This window comes from Porites lutea, chromosome 2, assembly GCF_958299795.1.
Source record: "Porites lutea chromosome 2, jaPorLute2.1, whole genome shotgun sequence".
NCBI classification, from domain to species: domain Eukaryota; kingdom Metazoa; phylum Cnidaria; class Anthozoa; order Scleractinia; family Poritidae; genus Porites; species Porites lutea.
Genome location: NC_133202.1, coordinates 40,092,616 through 40,102,055, shown reverse-complemented (window position 1 = coordinate 40,102,055; position 9,440 = coordinate 40,092,616). Strand labels below are relative to the sequence as shown.

General features: G+C 38.4%; 1 long non-coding RNA gene across 1 annotated transcript; it reads right to left on the bottom strand.

Moving 5' to 3' along the window:
- Positions 1-4,238: 4,238 nt before the first annotated feature.
- LOC140927004 (uncharacterized) lies at positions 4,239-6,136 on the bottom strand. The gene is made up of 3 exons (XR_012164512.1): positions 5,979-6,136; positions 5,182-5,226; positions 4,239-4,373 (listed from the first exon to the last, which is right to left on the bottom strand). It is a non-coding gene; the product is annotated as an uncharacterized lncRNA (long non-coding RNA).
- Positions 6,137-9,440: the final 3,304 nt, after the last annotated feature.

The following is a 9,440-nucleotide window of genomic DNA, read 5'->3' as shown; positions in this document are numbered from 1 at the left end:
GAGTTGAAAAACCCAACCTGCCAGCCACAGTCCATTTTGCTCGAGTTTTCTTTAAGTCTCGAAGTTATGTAGTTTTTGATTGAGAAGCCGATTGTAATTAGTACACTTTAGGATTTTAAGAGTTCTAAAATGTTGTCAAAACCAGAGGGAAGAATTGAATAAATGAAGATTGTTTCCTTTATCCAGCATTTTATCTTTGTAAACTTTAACTTAATTGTACGGGAAACTGGCTGTGACATTCAAATGGGAGATGAAACTTTTTGCCTCGTACCCAGACGTCTCTCTCTTTCGATGAAAATTTGCGCGCAAAGAAAGGCGGGAAGGAGAAAACGGGCGGGCACCTAGCGAGCACCTCTCTTGTTTCTCCTTCCCATGGCCCATTGCGATTAGCCACCAGTCACTGGCGTTTCCCGTTCGCCTCTATGTGGAATAAATACTCCCTTTCTGTCCTATTATGGCTCTTGGCCGGAGCAAAGGATCATATTATGACCTGTTGGCCAGAGTAGTATTATGAATGTAATGTGTAGTGTTATGAATGAACATAGAAAAAACAGTAGTCAGAGAAATTATTTATCGAAAAATTTTATTCGAAAACCCATAATTTTATCCTTAAAAGCAATTCACGTAACACTAACTGGATCGTGGAACATTTCACGCAAGAAAAAGGGGCCGACATCAAATGTCAACGCCAAAATCCGTCTCAAGTCGTATAAAACACCTATGAAAAAACTATAAATACTTAAATTTCCATTTAGAAACGGAACTTCCTTGACCATTAATGTGCAAGTTGTACCTGAAAATTCTTTTAAAACGTTGCCGCTTTAGTTTCTTTTCAGAACAGAAAAAGCGTTCCACCGTGAAGAAACCAACCAGGTTGAAGTCCTTGAGGGCAAATCAGTGTTCAGCTAAAAGCTTCTTTTCTTCTTATTCTACTAAAAGAAAACTGATCGATGATTCTTTTGAACTTTCCGGTTTCCATCTGTGTCTTAAAGCAGTGCATTCAGCCTTGCATTGAGAGACGACACAACAAAAATCACCGCTTCTTTTTCTGGCAAACAACAACTACCATATGAAGCTATATGACAAATTAACAATCTTTACCATGTCCCGTAAGAAGCACTGGCAGCAGCTAGTTTTGGTAATCCGACAGCTTTAAAATACAGAGCTTATTCCAGTTGACGACGCTCTTTTAAATACATCAACAAGGATTTTTGAAATTGTTTTTGAACTTTTCCCGTTGTTACGCTTGAGCCGCGTTCGTATGCGAGAACTATGCGAGAATTTGGCGCGAAGGGATGCATAAAGGCGTAATAATGGTCAGCGTTCATTCGCTGACGCAAGGGTAGGTACTTCATAGCCAGGGGGGGTGATGAACTTGGTAGTTTGTTTGTCCGGACGATCTTGGCCATCGTGACGTCACGAAGAGAGAAGCGCGCAACTTCGAGGAGTTTTCGAAAATGGCGTCGTTGCCATTTCCAAATGTTACTTTTAAAGTTGGTTTTCCTTGATATTGACGCTCCAAAATGGTTTTTGTCACGGTAGGATAGTGCAGTTCCAACATCTCTTTCCGAAAAGGTGAGTGAAATGTGTATTAATCCGAAAAACAACGCGTATGAGAGCTGTAAACAGTTTCGGTCAATTTCCTCGAGTGGAATAATGTGCCGCAAAAGTTTGCATGTTCGCACAGTAATATCGCATTTTCTCGAAATCGGTGAGGTGTTGAACATCGAAACTTAGCATAAGGGTGGGTTACTTCTATTCGAAAGCTTTGTCTCTGAAGTTAATTGAGATAAACTTGCAGTAAAAATGATCAGTCCATTCGAGTGTGCCAGCGTAACCGCTATTAAAGGTACAGTCCCAGAACTGATGCAATTGTATTCATTACTTTGCTGTTATCTCCAATAATGCCAACAGTATCACCTATTCAAGCTGTCTTTTCGGGATAAGTAAACTTTAAAGTAGTTTCTGTTAGAGGGAAAGTATAGTTGCAACAGCTCTTTCCGAGAAGGAGAGTTAATTGTATTATATTCTGTTGATAATTACCTCGTAAACAGTTTAAGCCAATTTTTTCAAGTGGAATATTTGTCGCAGAAATTTGCGTGATTGCATATTAACATCGCATGTTTTAGAAAATCGGTTTGGTGTGGGAATTCGAAACTTGGCAGAAGGGTAGGTCAGCAATAGTGGAAAACATTGTCCTTGATGTTTAATGGGAGAAATTAGCAGTAAAAATGATCAGTCCATTCGAGTGCGCTTAATATTGATATAAACAGATGACCTCGACTCGGTTACCCCGGCACAATGTAAGTCAATTATTTTTCGGTTTTAAGAAAAAGGAAACCAAAGACTTCCCTCAACACTATGTATCTATAATAATTACACCAGGAATATATATTGTTTTAACACTTGAAGGTTGTACCATCTTGTTGAAGCAAAGGATATTTCTCTGTAATACCTATAAGCTTACATTAAGTTTTCATAAATAGCAAAAAAAATTAATAAGATTTACATACAGCTCCAAACATGTACATCTGTTATGCATGAGGCAATTTCATATCATTCCACATCAATAGTTAGTGCGAATGGAGGCAAAGATGTACAGTGAAACTTGCATAATTTAAGCGGACACCTCAGAGAATGCTGTAGTCCCCACTTAATACAAAGTTTCTTCCTACGACATACAGGTAGAAAATGTCATATGAGGCAGACCAGCCAACTCTCACAATTCTGCCGTGAGTCTCACGATTTTTTAACTTTACTCACAGTCTCACGACAAGACTCCCAATCTCATGGTTTTCTGGGAAATATTCTAAATTGAAATATTACCTTGTTGAATAAAAACATAAATTTTGTGGGGAAATTCTTGTGCCTGGATAAGCTTTGACTATTTTAGCCATGAAGTTGTCTTAGCCCAAAGAAATGACTCTGCTGTATGTTTCGTCACAGTGATAACCTATTTTTTGGCATCTTAAAGTCATCAAAGAAAAAGCGGCATCTAATTTGTTACATAAGGGACCACACTAAGCAAGGTTATATTAAAATAAACAGTTGATTCCCCTAATGGAAAAGGGGTCGTTTACTTTTGATCGGGAAAAAATAGAATCTCACTACTTTTTGTAGAATCTCCTGATTTTTTTTCATGAGTCTACAGATTTTCCTTTATCAGGGGTTGGCAGGTCTGTATGAGGAGCTGAGTACCATTCAAATAAAAGGTGGAAACATTTGGAATACTCCCAGAGATATGATGATATACATTTACATTAATATCTTTATTTGTGCGGAGCAAATTGTACCTCAAATTTTAAGATATCAAATGAATAAAACAAGCAAATGAAATGAGAAAGTACTGTAACTCATTTATATAATTTACAGAAGTCCCCTGGTGACACTAGCCGAGTGCTGATAGGGCAAGACCCCCAATCTCATGGTTTTCTGGGAAAGCAAAAGGCATCTTAAAATAACAAAAGGCACATAGGGCTCAGCCGAATGGTACCATAATGACGTCAAAACGTATGGAAACAGGCCTTTTCTCCAAAACCCGCCCTATTACCCTGTGGCTATTTTTATTTGCGTTTACCCTACCTCACCTCCCCTCCCTGTACCTGATGAAACAAGGCTTTCAACAGTCTGTTGAGATAGGATGCTTTTTGTTTTAAAGGATGAGCTCATCATATTTTATTATCGTAGAGACAGGGGTAAGATAAGTTAACAATAATAGACAGATTATTATAGGTGGGTTACTCATTTTTACAGCTATCCCTAGAAGAAGAAATAGAAGTAAGGAGCTGACTGGCAGCCACTGAGATTGAGGAGAGGAGAAAGGAAATTGAAAGAGAAGAGAAAGAGTTGAAAGGAAAAGAAGAAAGGTTAAGACAAAAAGCAAAAGAAATTAAAACACAGTAATAGAGGCCAAGCGGGTAGCTGCCCAACTGCAACTAATGGCAGGGCAGCTAGACTGCTTGGCTAACCAAATTCTAGAAGAGACCAACAAGTTAAAGAAGAAGTAAAAGAAAAACACCAGTGTAAGAAAATTTTATTGATAACAAACCGTTCTTTTAATCAAAGTCAATGTGCAAAGCTTTTAAATGTATCAAGTCTAAGTCAGACCTGTTATGCAAGAAAGAAAACACATTTGTTCAGTGTATAAAAAATAAAAGGAAACTGGTTCTTCTAATTTCTCGTATCCTGTAGGGTCTCTTCTCGCTCCATGGAATCCACTCCATCTAACATCCTCCACTTCCCGCACCGCACTACTCTCTTGGAGGAATCTATTATACTAGATCTTTACCGACATCCAGTAAGCAGCACCTCGTCCATCATACACTGCATGTTTTTTCTCATCATCTACAGAGTATTCCCAACCAAGGAAGCACCTAATTATAAAATCAGTAAGATAAAAAGAGATTATTATATATACAAAAGTGAAAACAAATAAATCAATAAAGGCAATATTATCTCCATAGCAATGGCAAGGCTATGTGAAATATATTAGCAGAGGCAGTACAAAAGCAAATTTTAAAGAGGGGCTTTAGAGCTATTATAATGGAACACCTATAGTCATGGAATGATTGTCTTTACTAAGTTACGCCTACCAAGAAATTACCACAAAGCTACATCAGCTGGGTGATAAAACTGTACAAGCTGGGTGATAAAACTGTACGAGCAGGCCCCGAATTGTTGGAACTGGACAGTGTCACTTGATGTAACTGACAATAGCATGGAGTCCAAGTAAGTTAAAAAGCATCAATAATTGAAAATTAAACTGATGCCCCTGCACTGCCACTCCCAGTAGATCCCCTGCCTTGACATTACCTAATAAACATACATTGATACTCGTGTCATTTTCTAAACTCGTGTAGTTATTGACTTATATTGTCGTTCTTGAACTTTCATGTCTTTATTGAACTAAACAAAAAGGAAAACCGAAAAAAATGTAACATAAAAAAGTCTCTTTTTATATTGTAAAAATGTGAGAAGGGTGATGATATTCATCGCATGAAAATCCTGCAATTTTTTATATCCTTAGAAATTTTTTCTCCTCATTTTTAAGATGCGGACGCCCGAGGAAACACATTTTCAATATTACACCATTGAAACGCTTACTAGTGTCCGTTTTCTTGGCTTTTTCTAGTTTTTTTTTTTCTATTAACTCTGTAAAGCGATTAAGGCAAAGCTACATACCCATCCTTTCTACGGCTCCTCCTCCTGGATTCTCTGCATAAAGCCCTAAAATGTTGATGTTGATCAAAAACTTTAGCTCACGGCACTTTACCCTAGTGATAGATTCTGTTTGACTGTTTACAGGATAAAAACCATGTTCTCCTTTGTTTGTGGGGCGAAGAAGCAAAGAGAAAGGCAATGTGAACTTATCTCCATCATGAGCAATGAATGTTTTGACAAAACGATCGTAATTTATCGTGAAAAGTTGCAATATAATAGGCTATAATAATATCCTTGGTTATCGCGCGACGATTAGATTCAATACGCTTTATTAACATTTTGATACGTTTGACTCAAACAGGAAATCCTTTCAAAACCCTTGAAGATTATAGCCCATATTTCTATAAAAAAAAAAACACTTGCTTCTTACATTTGTTTAGTTTTAATAAATTGTTTACACAATTTGATAGTCTAGTATGAACATCATGACGCTATGTTTCGTGACCTGTCCACGCCACTTTCGCAATTTTTGTAAACATCCCTGAGGTCTGCGACTTTTATCCCACTGATCATTTTTGCTTACTTATTAGACGACTCACTTCTATCACTAATTGAGAGACCTATACCATATTAACGTCATTTGTTTTTCTCGAGACTAAATTCTGCTGGGCTGTTTAGTTATGCGTCTCTAAAGACGCCCCGGTATGAGTTGTACCATCTGGTCGATCTCGGGAAGTTCTTGATTTTTTACGATGGAAATGCTTATTCCTAGAATAAATTGCAATCTTACTATATAGCATTAATAGATAAACACATACCTTCGGTCGTTTCATCGCAACGTCTCGACTTTTACCACTTGAAACCACGAAACAATTTCGCTCGATGAAACCATTTAAAGTTCCCGGGATAAATTTCTCGTGACGTCACGATGGCCAAGATCATCCGCCGCGCGATCCCTATAGGAGCGATTGACGAGTTCATCCCCCCCCCCCCCCTGTTCATAGCGGAGCTCCAACCGCGCGCGTGCGCGGAGCCCAATTGCTAAGGAAATGAAAGAGTACGATACGAAGATTCAGTCTCAGAAAAGGAAATGTGGTATCTACCCATCCGAGAAAATTTGGTAATCATGTGACCGTACGCCCGACCGTTTGTCCGCACCACAGGGAAACCAATGTTTACTTTCTAGCTAGTTTGGGAGCCCAAGAGAAAACTAATTGCACATCAATGTTGTGATCAATTGACAGCTGTCAAAATAGGATATCCGCTGACCAGTATCACCTGACCGTACCGTAGGCTCAAGTGTCGACCCATCGAGGTCGAGTATTTTTTGAAAGTTATCCGCCGACAAATTACTAGTTTCAAATGATCGCAGGCTCAAGTTTATTTTTTCCAATGATTCATATGAAATATGTTGTGTTTATGTCACTATGGCCCCGCACTGTTAAGATTTTAATTTCAAACTGACCTTGGACGCGAAAATTCAGCCATTTGTTAAAAAATACAGGCGGGGATGACCTTTTCTTACCATGGTCACGCGTTGGTCACGCTCTACGTCCAATTTTTATACTCTGACTGGTCAAAAATTGACAGGTGAGTTCATGCGGAAAATTTATGCATCGTCTTGAAAGTTGTTTACTTTGAGAGTTGAAGCTGACAGAGTTTTTTGTCAACTTGTGAAGAATTTAACTGTCTTTTTCCACTAGATGTACAAAATGAAATACGGCTGCTCTCAAGAGTCTTCTGTTATTCATTGCTGGTTTGTTTATTGGGTTTTTGGTTGAGAGAAATGCATTGCTTGTCAAAATTTGGTAATCGGATTTCGGATGGCATCGTTTTCGTGTTTCACCTTGCTTAATGCGTAAGAGGGTTTAAAAGTCTAAAGCAACTGTGGGCTTCCTTGATATCTTTCAGGAACTGAATCTCGAATGGTAAGCCTGAGTAATTATTGTATTTGATGTTTGTTTTTGTTATATCTAATTTCATGAAGTCGAGCACAGTCTATGCGGCACGTTTATGCACGCTTGTAAGATTTGAGTCAATGATCTGACCTAGTATCAGGTTTGATATCAGCTTACAGAACTTAAAAAGGCCTTGAGATATATTTTCTCACCGCAGATAGAAAGAAAACGTTTCGAAGAACATTTAGCTATTAATTTGGCTGTAGAAAGAAAACTTTGAGAGATTTTCTTGCTTCGTGGAGTTCATCTTTGAAAAAACAAACACCGGGAGGCCGGCTGAAAGTAAAACATAACAAGACGCTAAGGAGCGTACACTTCGGCGTCGTGGTTGTGGAACTAATTAATTGCAAATGCGGCGGAATAGTAAGAAATCAAATATGGTAAGAGTAAGGTGTTAATTTGTGAAATTATGGGATTTGTCAGGATATTCTGAAAAGAGCAACATCCAAGAGGCCTACTTGCCAAAAACTAGCATTTCGGGACAAATTGTCTCCGAGATATTACCCCAGTTATGCTCTGATGACTCCACACAAATCCTTCTAAAAAAACAATTCTCTATTTTTCTTAGTCACATCAGGCTTCAAAAACAGCATAGCAGTCTCATGTACTGATTAAAGATATGTAAGGCATGGGTAAGGAGTCAATTACGTTGAGCATGGAATTGGCTAAAACTCAAAGTCACGAGTTTGAATGTTTTGAGGATAACTATTCACTGACTATCAGCACGCAGGGATGTCGGATTAACACAAGGAAGTTTAACACCAAAGGAACATAGCCTTTACAGAGCTTTAAAACACAGCATCCACCAACACAAACTTGACTTGAACTTTGAGTAAAACTAAACAGCCTCTACCAATAATAACAAACTCTCACTTGAACTTCAGATATCTTACGGCTTCCGCGAACTTGTAAACACAATACCTGAAAATCGACCTTCGTCACACTTGACTAAACACAGTTGTCCAGCTCGTGGGGAAAAACTTAGTTCTTCAAAAGAACTCGCTTGGATCTTGTATACCGTTTGACATAAGGTTCTAGAAAATAGTAGTAGCTTTTCGACATATTTTATGATTACAGTAACTGATGCAAATCTGCTGACTCATGCTGAAATGTAAACATGCCCTAATTAATTATTCATGGGTAATCCAAAAACGTAGAGAACGTTCGAGGAAGTCACGAAACGCATGAAAGCAATTTTACTACGTAACACTCAACAAAGACAAAATGTCTTTTTGCAGCATTTTGTAACTTTAAATTCATCATAAAACAGTTCGAAAGGAGGACTCACTCGTGAAATGTTTTTCAACACTCGAAGATGTATGATGCAAAAATTCTGCATCCGGGAAACTGGATACAAAATACAGTAAAAACCCCCAACTAAGAACCTACATTTTTAGGAGTTAGCCTAAACAGGTTCTTATATAAATGGTAGTTAACAGAATTTTAGGCTATTTAGGTTCTTAACCCATTCGCCCCTGAACCGCCCGTAACCGCCCGTGCGAATCCACGTCCTTTCTACCCTTTGTGACGTCATCAGTTTTAACGGTCAAGGACAACTTTTTCCACTAACTTGTGCAGAGTGAAGAGATCTTTCAAACCATACCAGAATGAGCACAATTCAGTCAAGGACACCGGAGAAAGAGGCAAAAAACCATGTAACATTGACCTGAAAATCTCCATGAAAATCTTGTTCCATTGCCCACCTACCTTTCCTTTCACCTAATCCTAAGATCCTAAAAGCTTTCCTAAAAACTATTCCCACCAAAATGAAGCCTACTAAATGCCCAGCAAGAGAAATAAAATGAGGCAAGAAAAGCGAAAAAAGAGGGGAGGAGAGAAAGCGAAAAGTAAAAGTCAAGACTGCTGTGTCACTTTTAAACCCAAAAACTATGTCGAAATTTTGCTTTCTGCGCATGCCCGAACTTCGCAAGCTGATATTTTGCATCTGGATCAGAAGGCCATGAAGTGTACGACCTGTAAACCGGTTTGGGGTAAGTTTTAGCTCTTTATAGCACGATAGTGACCAGAAAACCACTGGACTAGCTTCAAAACGCGTTTTTCGGCAAAATCTCCAGGAGCGAATGGGTTAAAATGGGTTCTTAATCCTGGAGAAAAAACAATTAAAACACAGCTGCAAACAAGCTGGTCATTAGCCTATATTTTTATTTTCTTCAGCCCCACCCCACCCCCCCCCCCCCCCCAAAAAAAAAAACGCATTTAAGAATATATCAATTTATACAATTACATGTATTTATATGGTTTGCCGAGCTTTGGCAATCTGCTTTTTTTGCTTCAAATATGATTCTTGCAATGCAGCTGTAA